The 22479-nt window shown below is 38.2% G+C and overlaps 1 protein-coding gene across 10 annotated transcripts in view; it reads left to right on the top strand.

The window, feature by feature from the left end:
- The first annotated feature begins 65 nt into the window (after nucleotides 1-65).
- Nucleotides 66-22479, top strand: part of LOC122574085 (5-hydroxytryptamine receptor-like) — a 157966-nt gene continuing 135552 nt past the window's right edge. For 2 of the 10 annotated variants that reach the window (XM_043741214.1, XM_043741216.1), the window contains exon 1: nucleotides 22052-22328. The gene's annotated coding sequence lies outside the window, so the exon portion shown is untranslated. Of the gene's footprint in view, nucleotides 8251-9512; nucleotides 9676-22051; nucleotides 22329-22479 lie in introns of those variants that run through there. The other 8 variants (XM_043741212.1, XM_043741213.1, XM_043741211.1 and 5 more) reach the window with 8 other exon arrangements.

The following is a 22479-nucleotide window of genomic DNA, read 5'->3' as shown; positions in this document are numbered from 1 at the left end:
AAGCAGAGCTGCCACCACCCTGCCCGCTTTTCCTCTCGCCGCTACTCGATAACAAACTCCACAGTACCAGTACTGGCACGGTACTCCGGACCACCGGGTCGCACGAACATCGCGCCGTTTTCATCGGGAACCGTTTTCACCGGATATCGATATCCGTGTTTACGCGACAGCGCATCGACGGCCGACGTTCGACTCGGGTTTAACCGGATCTGAACACGATTTTCGACCGGGTGCAATACGATCCAGCGCTGGATCTGTGGCAAGTCAACGCATCACGACGGTACATCCTTTCGGTTTTCCCGTGACAAATGTCTCTCCTTTAACATTCCTAATGCACGTTCCTTCATTTATTCCGATTCGTTACAATTCACGTGATTTTCGATCGGTCGCGCACGATCCAGCCCTGGATCCGTAGCAAGATAACGCGCGATAAGCACCCTTTGACTTTTCTTTTAACAACTTTCTCTCATTTAGCATCCCTAACTCATGTCCTTTTTTCTTTTTTAATTTATTGTAATTTGTTAGAATTTACTCGTTTTTCGAAAGATTGCATACGATCCAATACTAGATCCGTGACTCGCCCGAGTGAACGCGTCACGACGGTACGTCGCTTCGATTTTCCTATGACGAATTTTCCTCCTTTCGCATCCCTAACATAACGATTTAATCTATCTTAATTTGTTTAAATTTATTTGTGTCCCGTTATATGACGTGAAAGTTTCCAAAGGATCGAACAGATCTAGCGGATTAGAAGGAGCGTTTTTGTTTTGAAACTTCAAAGTTTCTTTCCAATTCGAATGAATGCCTTAACGATCGACGCGAGGAAACGGCACACCTCTCTGCTGATACGCTTGTTATGGTGTATAACTTGTTGCTCGGTCCTGCACCAGTCGCTTGGATCGCTACTGTGATTTTAAATAAATCGCGAGTCGAGTGTTTGAATATCATGTTACCAGCAGTCTCGTACGCTATTCCTGTGATCTATCTATTCTTTCATTTTTGGAGGGCCATTTATGGATTCTCGTTGAGAAGTTCGATAGAAGGTGCGAGGAGAGGAGGATCGACGAGACAACGAGGAAGGGAAGAATCACAGGGAGTTTTCCTCGTGTTAGACGAACCCTCTCGTTATTTGCGGCTTAGGATGACCGATAGCAAACACGCTCGTTCTATCTTCGATATTTGCTCATTGGATTATACGCTTTCCCTTCCCCCCTGCTTCTCCTGAAGGTCCAAGGAAGATCGAGTTTCTGTCGATCGAAGGTTCAGTGACACGCAAACATTCGCACCTTTGTTGGCATTTGGGAACTCGAAACTCCTTTACAGTTTCAACTTCAACAAAGAAAAGAAAGAGAAGGAAAAAGAGGAAAAACGTAGCTGAACGTTTCTCTCGTTCTCCGATTTGCATACTACTCCAAATGGACAAACTACTCGAAAACTTAACTGCACGGAGAAATTCTTGAGTTGTTCCTTGAGAAAAAATAAAAATAAAAATAAAAGAGAAGACAAGAAATTGGTGTCCATTCAAACATAGCTCGATAATGGAAACAAATTGGCAAGTCTCGGAGACGAGTGTCGTATCTTTACGATTCCGTCGCTCGTTTCCTGTTTTTCATCCTGTGTTTCGTCTCAATCGAGAAGTTTAGAGATTCGTGGATCAGAAATACTCCCACGGAAATGAAGTTTCTCTGAGCCCTGGTTCTCGTCATTTCTGCATGCTCCTGTGGAAGAGGTTATTCGCTTTCACCAACGCGTTTCAATGTCCATCTACGTCAGGGGAATAAAAGGTGCATGCGGAGAAAACGGCAGTGGCTGATCGTCGCTTCGAGGTGAGATCGTCACGGGTTTCAATTTCACGCGTGGAAATATCGTGGGCCGTAACTCGCGTGCTCTTTCTTCTATCTCGTTTCTCCTTTCTGGCTTCCCTTCGTCATCCCCCTTTTGTTATTCTCGCACTCCGCGGGGAGAAGTCGATCCCCTCGTGACCGAGCCCGCCGACAGATTGAATCTTTCGTTCGCAGATCTCTCGTTCGTTGGCGAACGCAGCCCGAAAAACGAAGGGATCTACTCGGGAAAAAAGAGCAGTCCACTTTTCGTTTCAGGCCGAATGCCGCTTTATCGTTGCGTTGTTTCTTCCCCCCTTTCATCCCTGTCACTATTTTAAAATGGAAATCCGGAATTTTATCGCCGCTTCTTCCGCTCTAAATTTTGTCTCGTTGCCTTCTCTGCTTTTCCGTATAAGTTAGTGTCCTTTAAAGAATAGAGGATGGACGTTCATTTTACACGATAGAAAGTTCCATCCTCCACTCGGCTTTAATCCTCTTTCCTCCTTCCGAAAGATTCGATTTCGAGATTTAGCCGGCCGATAAATTGAATTTGTTCTGAATTGTCCACCGGAAGGGATGTTACCTCTTCGGTCAGCAGAGGTTTTGCCATCGTTTCATATCGCGGTGGGAACGTTTGATGTCGTAAAGCAGGATGTGCATTATGATCGAATTGGTAGCATGCGACCGTGTGTCCACGGAAATCGCGTTATCATTGGAATTCCGGATCTCCTTGGGCCGGTTGTCACCGTGAATCGCCATCGAAATCGTTTTCCACGTCACGCCTTTGATCGTGAGCTCCACGCTGAAATCTAAATTCTACGAACCACCGAATTTCCAGCTATTTCTCTGATCACACTGATATCAGACCGATTCCTAGATCCAGTCAGCTGACAAATTGAATTTTTCTTGGCTGTCTCTCCGGCTGAAACGGGCGTTTCCCTTTTATTTATTAAAATCCCTACGATCTGACCGAGGATCTCCTTTCGTTTAACCAATGGCAGATAAATCGAATACAGCAAACAGCTGGATCAGGGCTGTACGGTTTCTTGGTTCGCTTCGAATCGTCTGGAATCGCTCCGAGAATTAAGCAATTACGGTTTCTTTCGACCGGCATTAACCAGACCTCGATCAATTCTCGCTCCCTGCCGCTTCTTTTTCTCGTCCATCTGATTCCAAACTATTTCTAAAGCTCTCCCTCTCTTTCGCTCTGGACCCGACTAACCGCAACAACATTGTCTAGAGTTTTCCCATTAAAGAGACACGTCGCTGCTGTTTGCACGCGATGCACTGCTTCCTCAAATCACCCTGGGCGGACTCTGCTATTCACGCGAACAGACGATGACACGCGTCGTAATTACGGGATGGTATTTACGTTTACTAGTTCCAGTTCCACTGCAACGTTTCGTTTGATGAAACAAACCATTGTTGTTCCCTGTCACCTGAAAGCTTCGAACCTTTGTAACACGAAGTCGACGATTAATCGAAAATTCGCACATCAGATGGCGAAAATCGATCTTATCAGAATCTTCTTAAGCCATTAAATGGTCCCTTACGAAGTTGAAACAAAGCCAGAGCGAGACACGAAAACTTATTATTATTCATTTGTTTCGTACGGTGAGCGATAGAAATATGGCTATTCGTATTAAATAAATTCTTGCTAAATTATATATAATTTATCAGAAATATTTTCTAACTTCTATATTTATTTTTAGATTTATTCAAAACTTTGCCAATATAATCATGATAGTCGAGTCTTGTCACAACGAGACTAATGAAATTGCAGAATGTTTCGCACAAGACACGCGATACATCGTCGTTTGCTGCCATCTGAAATCTTCGAACCTTTCTGCCACGACTTCGGCGATTAATCGAAAATTCGCGTATTTGGCGACAGCTCTTGTTCTCATTAAGCTTTCTCGTTTTCTCTGACGTTCCGATTGTTCGATTCTATCTTCGATAGATTTCGTATCTACCAAAAACTCTATCTGCCAAAGACAGACCATCCGGTCTGCCGCCTTCCCTTCGTTTCGATTCCGTAGAATATTTGATCGCGAAACGAAGGAAATGCATCGACTTCTAACGAGCCTATATTTCCTTAGGCAGTTTCCTTTCCTTCTCTTGCTAAGGTGGCGAGAAAATTTCTCGAGTTGCAGTTTACTGGGTCAATGGTGAGCATTATTCGACCGGTTGGTCATTCTGTGACTTCCCTTCGCTTCTTTTATCGATATGGCTGGATGGGAATCGATGGACTATGAAGAAATTGAGAAAGTAATTCTATTCTCTACGATATTAAAAGAATGAAATAGTATTCGAATCCTTGCTGACATTCTTTCTTAGATTTATTAACACTAATGTAACTTCACTATCATTCTTATATCAGTAATGTTTGAAACAAATCTGAAAAAATAGATAGAAGTTACGATATATTTAGTGCAAGCGTATCTTTCGCAGATATCAAGAAAATAATTAAGCAGTTAATTATTCATTGTAATAATAATAGGTTTCGATATTCAATTCACTGAATTTCTTCATTTAATCGCTTCCAGTTTAACATGGTTGTTCGTACGGTAAATCAATTTTTTATTACGTATTATACGTTTGTAATAAATGTTTTGTAACTTTTATATACATTTTCAGATTGCTACAAAATTTTATCAATATAATTATAAAAGTCTTTTCTCGTTAAGGTGGCGATGAAATTTCAAAATATTTTACATAACACGTGCGATATGGATATAGGGGTTTCCTATGGTGAATTGTTCGAATACTTTCGCGATGTAAGTTTCGCTTTTTTACTTTCATATAGAGTTCTTCATCGTTGTGGCCAGGCGATGCTGAAATTTCTCTGTTGTAAGTGGAAGAGATTCTTGAGGATGTTCTATCATCGTATGACTTCGAGATTCCATCGTAGTCCACGAGATTCTTTCGTCACGTTATTCGTCGAAAGAATAAGAGAAATATTCGATCTGCCGGCGATCGTTCGGCCCTTTGTTCGCCTCTCGCTGGCGATTATTAAAATTTATTGGTTTATCGAGCATGATGACCCTCGCTCGGCAGAACGTAAGGTCGAAGGATTAAGAAAGGTCGTTAACAGGGTCACCTTTATCCTCCATCGCGTGCTAGAAATACTTGAATAATTCTACGCAATACGTTACATAAGGTGTCGTAACCCGTTTGATGTTTCTGCATGCAGTTTCATCTTCCTTTCCTCTTAGAAAATGATAAAAACAAGGACATTATAAGACAACAATTTGTGGAAGAAAATTTTCTGGGCGATGCTCCTCTGGAATTCTAAAGTCTTCCTAGAATCATAGCAAATCTTTCGTCTTGAAGTATTCATATTTTATCGAATTTTTAGAAAAAAATGTCTCGTTTCAAAGTAAATCGTAAACAACAGGAGGGGAACACATTTTTGTTAATTTGTTGATTTTTAATATCCTTATGGGTCGTTTTAATATAAAATAGGTAAAAGTGGAAAGAACCTGTCAGATCCAGCCAAAGGCAAAATCGCTACAACAAACGCTGTTTTAATGTTTATATTTATAAATAATATTTTAATACTCGGATAAACAATATTGTCTAAATTATGAGAAGGACGAAAAACTACATTACGTTCAGCCTGAAAATCAAATAAAAAGAGAATACTCGTAGCACAGGTTTTATCGACAACATTGTATTATACTAAATTTTTAAACCGTTGCATTGTAAAATACGAAAATCGTGATTTATCGTATACGCTTCGTCTACGCACTCCAATTATTTTGTATATTTCTAGAAAGAAATGTTTCTCGTATATACAGGGGATTCCCGGTAGAACGATTCTGTTCTATTTGCTTTTCATTCCGCTTATTAAGCGCGGTCACAAATTTTGCTCTTGATCCTCTTATCGGATCCAATTCGGTCCGGCGTCTTATCGGCCTACAAAAATTCCCGTCGCGGTGCAAGGACTTCATCCCAAGGAATGATTTCCTTAATCCGCGGCTAGGAAAGAGAAAGAAAAATAGAAGGAAAAGGGAAGAGGTCTCGGTAGTCCATTGTCGTCGGCGATTTTAAATCGTAGCGAGTCAATTAATCCGCGCGGTCCTCCTTCCTGAATGTTGAATAACGGTTGCCGACGTGTATTAATTGGAACTCGATGAGAGGATTAAGGACTAAGTGGCCGGCTGACCTTTTCCTCGAGATGTCTACCTTTTTCACCGTTTCACATCGCTGGGTTCTGCTTTCTTTCTCTCTCTCTCTCTCTCTCTCTCTCTCTCTCTGTATCTTTCGTTTCGACGAACAAGCTATCATTAACTTTTTCTTACCTGGTCGATGAAAATAAGAAGAGAAGAGGAAACGTAAAAATTAATTGCCGATCGAATGTTAGATCGTCGACTGGGATCGTTATGAACAAAGATGGAGCAGTTCGGCGTGGAAAGTATAAGATTTTGAAATCTGGGACAAAGTACGGCCATTTCTCGAGGAAGATCTCGAGTCAGTAGTAACGAGATACTTCATTCCAGTTCCTATCTACTTTGCTTTCGCGAAAGAATCACGATATTTCTGGATTCAATTGCAGCTTCAATCCGTACAAAAGTCACCCCTGTACTTTAACAGATTTCGCTCGAGGACCTCGAACCCCTTTCCAAAGACGCAAACGATTTCGAAGTTTTGCTGGAAAATAATTTGCCAGCTGCTCGCTGAACAAACATCGACATGCTATCTCAAAGTCGACGAAGCTGTCCCAAAACGTTGCCCGCTCGTAAGTTCATAGAGTTGAACTCTTCGTTTCACGATAAACTAGCTGCGGCCGGAAGTTCTGGCTCTGCAGAGAGGAACCTGCCTTCCTGAAAGCGCACGGAATACTGATAGGAGCTCGTGTAAACCTGTAACACTCCCTATCACACCTTCCTCTTTCGTCATTCACCCCAAACACTGCGATTATTCTAGAGAACCACCGTTGGCTGTTCGAAACCATTAAAGAAGCAAATTTTTCGTAATAATCAAAAATACTCTAATAGAATATTCACAGATTATTTCTAATAAACACCGCGATGGCTCGTTGAATTTTCGGTTGGACGAATAGCAAGAAATTTATGGAGCTACTAAAAAAGGAAAAAAAATAATAATAAAATTGTACGAGGAGGATACAGGTACATAAAGAGGAATATTGTCGTAAGTGAACGAAATAAAAATAGAATATAGAAGGGTCACGTTATGATGATAAATACATCGTACTTTGATTCACGGAAATGTCATTCATAAACTTGTGGTATATCGATTAGACATTCGAGTTAACCCTGCTGTGACATTTGAGTCGTTTTCCATCGGATCGTATTTTTCTACCCTTCGAAAGTTTCTTAAACTTGAGGAAAACATGGGAAAGAATGTATTTATAAAGTTATATTTATAAAGTAACAATCGTGTGCTACAGATTTTCTTGAAACATTAAAAGATTTTTCCTCGTTTAAAGTCGAAATTGAAGTAAAGCCGAGGCATAAAATATTATTGCGGAAGCCAGAATCATGATTATCTATGCTACACGATAAATTCTTATTAAATGTACAATAATTTGTAATAAATATCTTGTCATTTCTATAAATACGTATCTTCGGATTTGCCTGAAACTTCTCCAACGTAATCATGATAATCGAGTCTCATGACGGTGCTAATGAAATTTCAAGATTTATCGTACACATAATATATTCATAGGAAGTGTCTACAAGTGTTCGAATAATTTCGTGGCCTGTGTAAATCCTTCGAGGACCGTGGCAGGGGTTAAAGAGGGGTTGTAGTTACATAAAGACGACGAAGAAGTATACTTGAGCAACCGAGGTATTTAAGCAGCCAGGGTTAAACAGGGGTCGTAGTTACATAAAAACACACTCAAGTGTACTTGAGAAACCAGGGTATCTAAGCAACTAAGGATTAAACAGGGGCTGGTAGTTATATAAAAACACATCGAAGTGTACTTTAACAGCCAAGGTGTTTAGTCTCTAGAATAGTCGATGATGAACCTTTTCCCCGTATTGCGAAACGCCGAACGAAAAACGGGGCCGGCCAGGTGGCTGCTACTTTCAGCTGCTGCTAAAACGTGACCCGACACTAGATTATCGGCCGTCGTGATTGGGTATTCGTTCGAAATAAATGGCCGCTAATGGTATTTCTGGTAGGTGTCTCGGCCGATAATGCGCGTATCCGGTGCAGCTAGCATTAAAGCGACGAAAACAGCGCGTTGCTAGCCACTTCGTTGCCTCTGTCTCGCTAATGATTCAACGTTTTAATCGTTCTCGTCAAACTGTCCACGTCTGCGAGCGGATCATCGCCGTTTGGATCACGTACCACCGGGATAAGGCATTCTAGACGAGCAACGTCGCGCATGCAGACGATGCAACAACGATGGTGTGCGTCGTCGTCCGCTGAGATTGGCCTTGCCTAGAGATTTCAGGTATGAGCCAAATTTTCCTACGAATTCACAGCCTCCGGTGACTTTTGTGCCATGATAAATTACTGATTCATTGTTTACGGAGGATGTGGTAGAGGCGGGTTGGCGCTCGTGCGGATATAATATTCGAGGCTGATATATTCGAGCTTTGTCATGAGAAATACACTGGGAAATTTGTTTTGTTATTTACGGAAGGAATTATTTTTGATTGAAAATGATCAAGTTACGTTAAGTATACGTTACTGATAGACGGCAGATCTTTATGCATTTAGAGAAAATCTAAAATTGCGATAAATGTGTATTGTATAAAAATTATGTATTTAGTGGATGAAACTAAATTCTTTATCTGGCTTCTATCTGTTTTTAATAAATTCATAAAATTATGCATTTGCATAAGCATCCGCGATCTTCTTATCAACGATGAACCAGTATTTCTAGAAGGATTTTCTTCTCTTCGTATCTCTATAGATTCTCATAAAAAAACTGTTACCTAAAGCTAGAGATTTTTAGTATTCTACGTATAATAAATTGTTATCTAGAAGATTGGGTATTTTCAAAGAAATCATGCATACAATAAAAATTCTAATATTATTCTGCAATTCGCATCGAATCAAACCGTGATACTTTTGTATTATTCAAGAGCGACGGGCATTTAATTTTGGCAGAGTATTCCCTTGTATTTTTTAACTACTCTATTTACCATAACTTTCTACCTACAGGAATATTCGCTTGTATTCTTTAACCACTCTATTTACCATAACTTTCTAGCTGAAAAATTACGTATTTCAAAAAAATCTTGCATCCCCGCTTAATACATATTCTAATATTATTCCGCCATTCATATCGAATCAAACCGTAATACATATTACTTTATTATTCAAAAGCCTGGGGTATCTTTCTAACCAAAATGTTTCGGAATTGATCGTAGAGAAACGAAAACATGCGCATAAATTGTCCGTGAAGTGTAAACATCTGTGCTCGCGTTCCTCATCCAGTAAAAAAAGGGACGTGTTCGACGAACTGTGATATCGTATCATTGCTTGTCAAGCGCACAGGCATTTCTTTTTTCTCAACGTCTTCCATGTTATCGCAGTGTGTTTTGGTTTTCACTCGGTCGACTGAACAATTCGAGAATCGTAGAGTTCGATGAAGGTCGGTTTTTGGGTGTGTTTGGATCGCGTTATTACTCGTCATTGTCCTCAGTTTAGTGTTCGCTCAGCCTTCGAAGTGCGCGTACGTACGATGGAGTTCTCTAAAATTTCTAGAATATTTATAATTACGTTACTTTTATTAACTGTTGGCGTGCCATGCTCGTTTCACGATCGCGGTTACGTGTTAAACCGATATATTTATTAATTTTAAACACGCGAGTGCTGTAATCACAAGGTTTGGCGTACCCTCCGGCAATATCCCGTAATCTGACAATGAGTGAGTAAGCCCGACAGAAATTTTCCAATATTTAATACCATCGTAAACTTTTTATAGCTGTATAATAGCATACGTTATATAATAGTCAATATATTCATTATCGTTATTAAAATCGCCGAATAAAGAGAGCGATTGATCGAAGGGAAAATGGTATATGACGAAATTTTAGCTTGAGAAAATTGTGTATTTAATTAATCTTTAGACTGGGAACATTTTTACGGTACCCTTAAGCTCTAAATGCGAAACTTTCTCAGTAGGCAATACTCGTTGAAAAGATGCACGAAAATTCATCTTCAAACGTTCTGAATTAAGATTATCATAAAACTTTTGTGAAATAACATTTTTTGCGAGAAATTCAAGCCAATCGAGATAGTCCGGGTATGGAATACTCGCTTTTACAGTTTAAGGGTTAAATTTTAACTGAGAAATCTATGGTCTAGTATAAAGGTCTATTCTAAAGATTAAAACACACCGTTATGTGCATGCAATATTATTTATAAAAATTTAGAAGATCGTAGCAAAGCGCGATTGATGTCCAAAAAAAATGCACCTGTGCTACTATTTTCCCATCGAAGCATCGATTAATTAAAATATTTTAATATTAACAGAATCGTATATTTTCTCCGCTTTCTTCTTAATTTGATATTAAATAATAGCAACTAGGAATAGACAGATAATTAACGATACAAAATTAGATACATTCATTCTCGTTAGTACGGGAATTGAATAGAGGCCAATCGGATGAAAAGCGGTAGAAACCATAACTTAAGAAAGTAAACTTTTAATAGAGACATCTGCATGCATTTAAACATTAAAACGCATTGTTACGCTTATTCATAAAGGCTTGAAAATTCCTAAGAAAGCTCCCCATAGTCCAAAACGCTTGCACCACATTTCCATTTCCAACCCATTAATTTAATTATCGCATTTTCATTAAAACAATTGAACATTTCGTTGCTTAACTAAACGACGAAAGCCAGGTATTATTTCCTGTAGAAAACAAAAAAAAAAAAAAAGAAAAAGAAAGAATTCCCGCGAATAGGAGCGTTCGTTTGTATCCAGAGAATGCTTTCGAATCGAAAGGAGGCTTTACTCTTGCGTTTTTCGCTCTGCCGATAGTAACAAAGAAATTTATGCGTTCTCATTCGAGGCTTTTATTCAAGCCGCACCTTCCATTTACCCGGTGTACGGATCGAGAGGCGTCCGGTTAACGATTCTACAGTCAACGAAGCTTCGTTCTTCGCCGAGAACTCGGTTAATTGCGCCGATAGTTTCGTTTCATTAGCGACTAAGCTATCAAATCGTTTTGCCATCGAATACGGGATTTGCTGATCGTGAGTCCACTTGAGCGAAGAATAAACGAACTTGCCGCGAAACACCAATGGTATATGTGCAAATAAGAGTAGAAATTTCGCCAGAGCACGTGAATACACGGTTCAACTGCAAAGATAAAGCATCGAGGGGTTTACACCGAACAGGAAACCCCTTTGGCAATCTGAGCTTACCCTCCACGTTGTATTTCCTTCTGTTTCGCATCTTTTTGTCTCGTTGCTGTAATATTTATTCCGTCCTTTATTCTATTTACACGCGAACGTCATCGAAACGATACATCGTCGTCGATTAATATTTCATTCGGCTTCGATCGGATCGGAGGTCGACCTCCGACATTCGTACTTGACACATTATGTAAGAACATAAGAAACGTAATTTCATAATCAACTTGAATCGTGGCTCCTTATCCCTCGAGGACGAAACGTTTTAACTCGTTGACTGCCACGTGAGTTTTATATAGTTTGACGTGGGAGGCGTGGTAGATCGAAACACGCTATACCATGGCATTTAAATTTTGAAAAATATTATATTGCATTTTGTGCAATTTTATCTGACGATGTTATGTAAATCGTTTATATCGGTGAGAATTTTTTAGCCCAAGAAATTTGTTTTGTTTGAATCATTCTAAAAGATTTAGTAACGCGGGTTAAGTGAACGTGTTAATTAATCAACTTGCATTAGTTTTCTTTTATATTTCTATTGAAAGTAAATAGTTATAACGATGTGTTTTATCAGACGTGTCTTAAGCAATGAAACGGTATATAGAAAATAAACGTGTCCTTTACTTTCAGTGTATGTGGTTTCCATCGAAATGTTCTAGTAATAACTTTCTCTGGAATAATTTTGCTATTTTTGCAATCTACGCGTTCAAACGATTCGATTAATGTGTGTATAATACGTGGTATTTCACAAAACGTGGCTTTGCTAGAAACATGCATATAAAGCGAAAGACAAAATTAATTAATTACGAAATTATTAGTTACGCGAAAGTTATTAGTTTCGTCGTTTGCGGGATTAAGTTTCGATCGTAAGATAAATATTATGTTCGGCGATGAAAGCATTATCGTAGACGAATTACTCGTTTGATTTTCAGCGAAAGCTATAACGAAAGAAAAATACCAACCGATTTACAAATACATATTTCGAATTGAAATCTTCTCTTCGCGATGTTTTGTTATTATTAAAGATATTAAAATATTGCTCCGTTACAGTTTCTCGTGAAACTTTATCAATCTGTGAACTATTTCTAAAAACCGTCATCATCGATCCTAACGGTTTAAACTAACTTTCTATTTTCAACTATGTTGTATTAAGATATTACATTTTAGTGGCAAAGAGACATCGATACAAGAAAGACAACAAGAATTTATCAGATTTTACGAAATATCAAAGTTTCATTAAAAATGGAATGTGAAGTTTCCCCTCTGGGAACTTAACTTTTCAGTCGAAACTTGCACTCATGAAATACTTATCAAATAAAATTCAACGACACCAATTTTAAGTTTTAGTAATCTTGTCGTTCAGAAGTGACTGTACGAAAAAGGTTACAAAATTTTGTATGGCTTTCTTTCTCATATGCGTGTTAGATAGATCGTTCGTCTTTGTTGCCGCTATGAGCTTAACTGGACACTGTCTCGTGGAAATAGAAAAGTACGAGTAATATTCGTATTGCTTAGGCTATACATCTCTGCACTTATACAACTTTCGTGATAGATGTTATTTGGCAAATTATAAATTTATACTGAAGCGATATTCCGCTACTCTGAGCACGATACGTGTTTAAATAAATAACACGACTTGCAGTCTAAATGGTTATCACGTTAAAACAAGCCATGCCGTACGCCAAGAATAAAAATAACTTTTGAACCAATGGATTGCTAAACTCGAAACCGTCATCATACTTCGTTTCTATTAATTTTTCATCAGAAAATGCAAAGAAAGTTAAAAAAAAAAAAAAAAAAGAAAGTAAGAAAATAATCTTTCAGAGGAAAAGTTTACCAAAAATGGACGCCGAAAAACGTTTTTAAACTTTCGGCTAATGGTTTCGAATCGATCTTGCAAAAAGCTTGTCGTATCATCAACGAACGTGCGCGATATTGAAACTCATTGAAAGTTGCTGATTCTATTCAACTTGCGTACGAATCTATCGAGCAAGTTTTCCATTGAAGGTGTTTGATCGATCAAAGTGTGCCTTATCTCGAAAGTCAAGGGTGAAGAAAGATCAAGGAAATTTTTCTTTGGAGAATAGTCACCTAGGAAAGGAAGTTGGCTTGTCCTTACGGCAAACCCCTTCCTTCAATCCCTGTTCCTTCAATCTAGATTTCTCGTGAATCTCACACGGTGCAGCCTCTTTTAAAGCTCCGTCCGCCCAAAGAAAAACGGCTAACTTGTTGAATTCGCGTTGAAGAAGACCAAGCTTTGAACCGGCTTCGGTCTCTTCTCTTTCGCCGTTTCAGAGGCCAGTCAATTAGTCCGTGATATTTAGAAAGCCTCGACTCGTGTCCGTTTTTCTTCCCTTCGTTCCTTTTTGTTGAACAAACTGTCCTCTGTTTGATTTTCGAGTGTTCCAGTTCTACGAATACGAGTTTCATCGGCTACGATATTGTACGCTGACAAATGATCTTCCTTGAAGTTTATTTTGACTAATTGTTTAAGGCTAAAAACGAATAAGATTAATAAGATTCTTGATATTTAGCGACGTAAGTATGTTTTATGCCTGACATTCGTTTCTTTTAATTAAGTCCACTTGTTCTTCTTCTTTCACCTGTTATTCAATAAGATCTTTTTTATGTAATTTTATATTTTCATGAACATAACTAAAGAAATGCAACATAAATAGATATTTGTTTCATCTAGTAAATGTATACTTCGCTATTAACAAATACTTCACTTTGAATATTTTATATCGTTTCGCATATTATGAGCATTTCGTGCTCTTCTGCACCTTCGAATCTCTCGCCAATGCATAAAAATCCACAGTGTGCTTCTAACTAAAGAATAACTAAAGAAATNGCAACATAAATAGATATTTGTTTCATCTAGTAAATGTATACTTCGCTATTAACAAATACTTCACTTTGAATATTTTATATCGTTTCGCATATTATGAGCATTTCGTGCTCTTCTGCACCTTCGAGTCTTTCGTGAATGCATGTAAATCCATGGTCTGCTGGTAACTAAAAATCACGCGAAAAATCACTTGTCTTAATGCAGTCACGTAGCAAACGTAGACATACGTGATACGATGGAACGTTGAACAGAAGAATGACCGTTAACGCGTTAAAGAATCGCAGTTTTACAGAGATCACAGACAAGTAAGATGACAAATTTCTGCTTTTTTCGGGGTATACGGTATTTCAAAATCTCTACGTGTTTCCCTTCCCGTGTGATTCGAATAATAATTCAACGAGGCCGACAATCGCGCGTTTCCAACGTCATAGAGAAATAATTGTTTGGCCTAATTGAATTTACATCAGAAGTCCGTTATTACCGTAGGGAAAAAACGGCACTCTTTTTATTCATTAAAAGTTCGAAATCCCATTCGCGACGATACAATTTCGAGAATAACGAGACAACGTTTCTCCTCGTTTTGTTGCACTCCGCGTAGCTTTTCTATAATACTTTCGTCTCTATCTTTTTTCTTTTTTTTGCGCGCGCGACCATCGTTCGAACTGCGATTAACAGAGAGACAGTCGATGTTAACGGTATGGTTGGTGGAAACGTAGATACGTTTTTCGAAATCTCCGTTCTATTTCTGCCGATATAGACGACGCTTAACGAAACAAAGGAAACGAGCGACGAGTGACACATTTTAAAGAAAAAGAGAGAGCCGTGCCTGCTCGTCGGTGCTTGAATTCAGTGGCTGGTGGTTCTCCCAGGGTGCTCGTCGCTTTTTATGCTTCCCGGTGCACGTTCTTCCGTGATATCGTCAGCGTAAAGACCGGATATAAAGATCCAGGATTGGTGTGGGTCGAAAGAGAAGGAACGAGAGACAAAACGAAGATTTCTCTCGATTTGAACATCTGGAACGCGATATCATCGTGTTTTCAGAGCTGCAATAAACATTATACTGTTTTTTTTTAAAGAAACGATCATTATGAAAAGTAGGAAATTTCATGATATTCGATTGCATCGGGAATTTCTCGAATTAGTCAAGAAATTGTGGAATTTTTTGAGAAGCGTTCTAACAAGGTAACGTTGTGTCTTCGGAGTCACGACAAGCAGCGTTTTCTAGACATCGTAGTTCTTTCTTTCTTTTAAATGCCATTCAAAAAAGTAGAAAATTCTACGATATTCGTGTACACCAGGAAGATTTGATCAAAGTGAAAATTATTAATCAAGAAGTTTCAGAAATTGAATTATTTTGAACGCGATACGACACGATATCGTATCCTCGGAATCACGACGTTACGTATGTTAGCCTTTTACAAAATGATCACCGAGCAATTGAAAAATTGTACGTGGTTTAATTTGCATCGAGGACGTTTTAACAGCGTGGAAATAATTAACCGAGGATCGGAGATTTATCGCGTTGAACCGCGTGGAAATATCGATAACGAAATTTGAACTGACTGAAATTTGTCTATTAGGTAAATGTAGCTGTTTATTTAGCTATGTTTCCGTCGATTGCGTGCGCTATATCCATGGTCAGTTTAGTAACGCGTAGAATATATAATTTAACGGGTGTCGCGTAAATACATTTGGAAATTTATTAATCAAAGTTACGTGGCATTCATTTGTACCTACATACGTCGTGGCGTATCGATCCCGAGGGACAGCGTTCCTCGAATTTACGAATTATTTCAATGATTTGTTAAAAATCAAAGTTCATTCAAAAATTACCAGTCGACGTCGCTGGCCCATGTTTCGTCCTGGCAGCAAGTCGGTCTGTTTGTAAACGCGTACTACCTTCAAATTCCAGCCTCTTGTTTTCGTTTGTCACGCTTTTTAACGCATTTCTCGTGAAACTTTTATGAATTCGTTTTACGTGAATTTGATTCTTTACGAAAAATCATCCAGTTAATTTTCACGTAGGATTTCCCTGTTTCATTCATAACAATCTTTGACGCCTTATAAATTCGTTTTACGCGGGTCTGATCCTTTTTGTTACGGAAAATCATCCAATCAACTTTTGTACAGGATTTCTCTATTTCATAGTTAATAGTCTTTGACGTTTTAGAAATTCGTTTCACGCGGGTCTGATTCCTTTTTTTTTAACGGAGAATCATTCAGTCAAATTTTGTATAGGATTTCCGCATTTCATTGTCAATAATCTTTGATGTTTTTGGGAAAATATTTTGGGAAACCATTCTTTGGTCAATTTGGTCAGTTTGCAAAATAAAAATTCATGTATCGGAACTTAAAATTTATTTATACGTTTGATACGAATATCCAGTTACACGTGGTTTAAAATATAATATCTGGCGTTTGTTAGAATACCAATATATTTTCAATTTCTGAACTATATATTCCGAATACTTTTATGATATGAAATTTTATTTGTTTTCTCACTATTGTTCTAAATGCAATTATATCTACAAAGTTAACCGTTTGCTTCATTTTTGGAACGGCCATACCGTCGCTACCGACGAAGCTTAAAGGTCAGAATTATACCGATGTCCAAATATTTCTATGATTTACTGGATACGATTTATTAAAATAGCATGCATCGCTTGTTAAGTACATACATTTCGATTGCTTAATCATCCGCTAAAATGAAATGTATAGCGTTCAAGAAGAAACGATCGGCACATCGACGTAATTAAAATGAAAGCGAGGAATTGATTACAAAAGGGGAATGTTCCCATTTTCTACTTCGCTAAAACCGAAATTATCCCAGGGCGTACGTAATTATCGTCAGTGAAAATGTATAAGCAGGCATAAAGTTTTTCCATGGTTGCTTTCCACGCGAGCATGGCAGCAACAATGAGATTCTCGTCTCATAAGGGAATTATCGCGACAATAAATAACGTAGATAATGGCGAGAGAATGAGAATACAACGACACGCTTGCACATCGTTTTTACAAAGCGGCGAGAAACTTTACAACTGGGAATTAGAGGCGGTCATCGCCGAAATTTCCACGTGCACGAGCTCGTAGCATAATCGATACAGCTATTCTCTGCCTCTTCGACGATGATATCGTCGCACCGTTACGAAATTTCCTGCGCGTATTACGTAAAAAAAACGGTGTAACACGACCTATGAACCCTTTGTGCATCAAATAGATAACTCTATGTGCCATCCTACTTTCTTTTACATCTCCGTTCAATTTACATTAAGGAGAAAAATTTATTTCTGAAAACAGTCTCCAAATACGAGCACTTTGATCGATTTCTAACGACATCATGAGAATTTTATGGAAACGTACAAATTAATTGCAACGATCTGTCGTATTATTTGAAAAGTTAATACAAGTTAATGAATAATGTTTGTGGTGCAAGTTAAAACATAAAGGACACTTGCCTCAAGTAACAAAATACGTAAAAAACAATTTTAAAAATAAGTAAAATGAAATACAATCTGGTAAGAAAATAAACAAGCGATACTTTTTAACGTTAACGTTGGCAAATAATAGACTCAAAAGTTTAGAATTTTACGTCGGCGAAAAAACAATGAGAATTTGAAAGTTGAAAGGCGTGCACGCTTTGTTCCATAGTTTGACAGAATTATTCTACCGTAGCACCATTGATCGATTGTTTTTCATTGTTCTTTTCTCTTTTTTTCTTTTTTCTTCTTTTTTTTTTTAAGCGTTATCTTTAAACGAACTATCATGCATCTAAGCGAATGGCATGTGTCTAAAGCGTATCTTCTCTTTCTCGTTCCTCCGGTTTCTTTTTCCGTTCTGTTTCTGTTTTCCATTACCGCGCGATTCCAGGAAACAGACGGGCCTTTTCGAACTCGTCACAGTAATTATCGATGAATCGATCGTAGGAAGTGCATCGAGCACCAAACAGCCACCGCCAGCCGAATTACAGGAACGTGGTCGAAAGCATTCATCGATCATCACGGTTATGTAGGAGTGTTTTGACGTGGCGTAATTCGTCGGGAATAAATGCGCGATATCGTAAAATAGAGCTCCGCGGATACGATGCCGGCGAAATATTACGGAAGTTTCTTTTACGGAGGATTTTCTGCCAAAAGTAGCTCGATGCTCGCCGGTAATCGCACAGAAGGCGATGCTTTCAATAACGCGCACGTGGAATATTATAATAATAATTAAAAATATTAAAAAATAAGGAAATTTGAACACAGTTCAAAAGTAGATTAATTCATGCAGAATTTAATAACCAGAGAAGCATTTAAACACAAAGGAAGTACAAAGTAATTTAGACGGAGGAAAGTTAATTAGAATTAAACCAACATTGATTGAAAAGTTATTGTTATGTACAAAATAACGACGTCAAAGCTCGTGCATTATGGTAGAATGAACGAGTTCTTCTTTATGATTAGACTGTCTATATTTTGTATTTAAATGTGCAAAATAAGCGAAAATAGAAAAAATGTTTAACATAAATTCCTCGTTGTATTATTTATTCGATGAAACAAATTTTTATATACGTAGATTATTATACATTATACATGTAGATTCTTTTGTTACGTTTAGGTTTGTCGTTTTATCAATCATTATGTTGTTTGTTATTATGTTAATATTATGTTAATATCGTGTTGCTTTGAAATTATGTTTGCCCTCGAAAAACATGAATTTACACAAACATCCGAGATCCATTCATGATGTCGACAGTACGATACATCTTCTTCAACGAAATTTCCGTAATTCGCTAAATTCGATCCTGAAACTTAACAAACACACTCGATCCAACTCCAAGTACTATAATAGTATGTACATACTTGTTTCGAGGCTCATTCACTTTTCTTCTCGTTTCGCCACAAACACAAACCCCCAACAAATTCATCATCCGTTAATCGTCAAACGCATCCGGGATCGCGACAAATTTCAAGGCCGTCATTTTCTGCTCGTCTGAACGGAGTCGAGCGTTCATCGATCATTCGGAAGTTAAATGCATCGCTGCGTAAGCTCGGTGCCGTGCAAACTCCATGCAATTTGACATTGCGCCGGGGAATCGATTCCAGGTAACAGGGAGGTCGATGTCGCCTAGTTATACGTTGTTGAAACGACATTTAACCCTCTAGAAATTCAACGTCAATGTCTCGTTTCGTGAACGTCGTCGTCGTGTTTCCTAGACGTCGTCGTCTTGTTTCAAAGACGTCCCTTTCCCTAATCCTATGCTTTCCTCTTACCTCGCTTTTCGCGACATTGTAAACCGGATGTCGTTGTTCCATTGTCGAAAGTCGGGACACGCTTTTCACGTTCGATTAACCGGGACACGACGACGCTAACCCTGGAATAATGGATGCTTGGAATTCTGCTTCTTAAAGTGGCCCACTGTGCTTTCGCTGTTAAACCTTCACGGGCGTCACCTTCTGGAAATTTCGTGGACGGTTAACAGGCTGCTCGTTGCACACCGTTTAAACTGTCCTTTGATTAGGCGAACGGAGAACCGAACCGGAGCAACGGCAGACAGTTTGTTTCTTCCGGTGGGATCGGGTTTAGTTGGGTAGTTCGTTCTCGTTTTAGAATTACCCTGGTATTATGCGGTTTTTGGCTAGAGCGCGGCATTGGAATTATAAAGTTATAATAGTCGTGCTAATTAGTTAACGAAACGCGTTTAAAGTTAGACTACGGGAGCGGATGGGATGTCAAAACCGCCGAATAACGCATCTGCCCGCGAAAATTGATTAAAAGTACACGGTTGGTCGTGAGTATTAGGACACGTACGGAGCACAAATTACAAACATAATTGAACTAACTAACGCGATTTATTTAACTATCGACCAATACTACTTTTATTATTAGAGAAATTTTAGAAGTCGTAGGTCACAAGTTATTAGTAGAAGTTTCCTCTTATAACAGTAACGAGTTTGATAATGAAACAGATGATCTAAATTTGAGAAATATTTTTACTTTTAATGCCACTTTAAAATACTAAATTTTACCGATACCGCTATTATTAGAGAAATTTTAGAACTCGTAAATCACGAGATTTATTATTACAAGTTTTCTCATATAACGGTAACGAATTTCGTAATAAAATAAATTACGTAAAGACAATTACTATTTTTACGATTACTTTAAAATACTAAAGATCCACATTACTTTTATTATTAGAGAAATTTTAGAAGTTTTAAAATAAGTGATATAAATCTGGCTAATGAAAAGTTACCGTATCATTCTGTTGAACGTAAAATTTGAACATCGTAAAAGAGGAATCTGTAACATACAACTTGCATATCGTTAAATAAATCATTATGCAAGAAAATCCAGCCATCATTTCTCGGAATCCCATTCACGTTTATCGGATTTTTCAACCAGTAACGTAACGAACATAGTTATATGTATGTTATACGAGTGTAATTTATGAAACTCGCTTCAAGGTACGTCGCACATTTTTCACATTCGATGCATCGTTGTTACACGTTTGAATACGGTTTCAAGCTAAATAAAATGTATGTTATCCGTGGAATGAGCCGTGGAATGACGTGACTTTCGGAAAGACGTTTCTAAATTTGTCATCTTACGGTGGAAGGTATGAGCGAGAATGTAGGAAGAAAGGGGAAGTTGAGTATCGAATAGACATTGGATATTATCATAGAAATAGAGTTCTTGACGGTCGAATTTGTCCAAATTTCCAGGTGCATGTAGTATCATGTCGTGCTAATTCGAGTCTTTTTTACATTTTTAAGCATTTTTAAACAGAACGTATCTTTTTAATGTTCCGTCGTAAAAATTGTCGTAAAGTGGGCAAAAATTTTTCTACCTTTATATAGTACAGAAAGTTTCAGAAATTTTTTATACCAAGCATCGCGTTTCAAATATATTCTTTCGTCGCTCACGCAAATAATTTTTGAAGATCCTTTCCGATAAAAACTTTTTAAAACAAGCCCACTCTATTTCGTTTCGAATGCACACTATATCGAATCGAGTCGAATCGAATTGCCAGGTGAAATAACACTATTTACTCTAAAAGAATCGAAAACTCGGGCAATGAATATTCTTTTGCGTTTATATCCACGCAGATTGCATATAGAAATGTTTCTAAAAATTATGGGTGTGGGAATTCTATCTTGCAGATATCGCTTTTTCCATTCTATTTCCATTCAATTTTCGTTCAATTCCATATTTTTTTCTTTGACTGTGTATGAGTTGCACCGGATGCCCAAATACTTACGAACGAAAGTGTAATTGACCGAGACAGTAGCAGGTGACGTTAATACATTAATTGCACGCGAATTTTATATACTTTATCGTGGAAATGGCAATAGATTGGAGTACAATGGAGGACAAAGGAAAGTTTATGAAAAGACATCATAATTGTACAAAATGGATTTATATTTAATAAGAGCAACGAATAAATATAATACACACCACAGAATAAATACACGACAGAACAAATTACCAACATAGCGAACAACTTTTGGTACAAAAGTTACTAAAATTCGTGCTGTAGCAATGTTGAACTTTCCTTTATCCGTCACTTATGTACCATAATATTTCATTTTTGCCAAGTATTATATTGTATTTGCTCTCTTTCCAGCCATCTTTTCTAACTCATATTCACGTTGTTTACAATTTTTTAGCCCATGAAATTTATTTTATTTTAATTATTCTAAAAAATGTAATAATTTGGTTCAACGATGACCAGCGTGGCGACCAACGTGTAAATGATGATTCCTTCGAGGACGAGGCGTATAATGGAATTTTCCGTATCGAGTGGTAGCAATTTCTCCATTATACGCCAGCGAAAAGTGGTCTCTGGAAAAGTGGATTGGTCGTCGTTTTGGCTGATTTTCCGCCCCAGTTCTGGCCATGCACGCGAATGGGCTCTAGACTATTGCCTCGGATTCGCGACCAATTATTGCGGTCCTCGAGGTAATTCAGAGCAGCGAGTATGTTCGCGCGTTACGCATGCTCTTAAATTTATGACGATCCGCAAGGTGCCAGTTGGCTGGGTCAATTTGTCACGAGACACTGGCCGAGCTCCAGCAATCTTTTTACGCGGTTTCTGCATGCGGCGTACTCTGCGAACTTACGTTCTCGTGCGGTGCAATCGTTTCGTCGTTTTGCCTTTCCATCGTCCGTGCGCGATATGGCGTTTGAAAATCTTTGATTAAATCAACTTCGCACGGGGACTTGGAATGAAATAGCCAGACCAGACCCAGCCTTTGACAACATTTTTACTTCGTTGAAGGAAGAAATTAGAAAACGCTCGGGAACTTGACAATTTGGTGGAAGTTGAGAAGGTCGGATGATTTTATTTCAAATGGTTTTATTTCAAATGAGTCTGCCATTAGAATATGTAATTTGGCAAACAATTATCGATAATGCTGTACGTTTTGAGTACTCTGGCAGCTATTTTCAATTAAATTTATCTACATGCTTGAGGTTAAATCA

The sequence above is a fragment of the Bombus pyrosoma genome, linkage group LG13 (assembly GCF_014825855.1).
Source record: "Bombus pyrosoma isolate SC7728 linkage group LG13, ASM1482585v1, whole genome shotgun sequence".
In the NCBI taxonomy this organism is placed as follows: Eukaryota; Metazoa; Arthropoda; class Insecta; order Hymenoptera; family Apidae; genus Bombus; species Bombus pyrosoma.
Note: the sequence above shows the minus strand (reverse complement) of the source record. Positions and strands in the feature narration are given on the sequence as shown.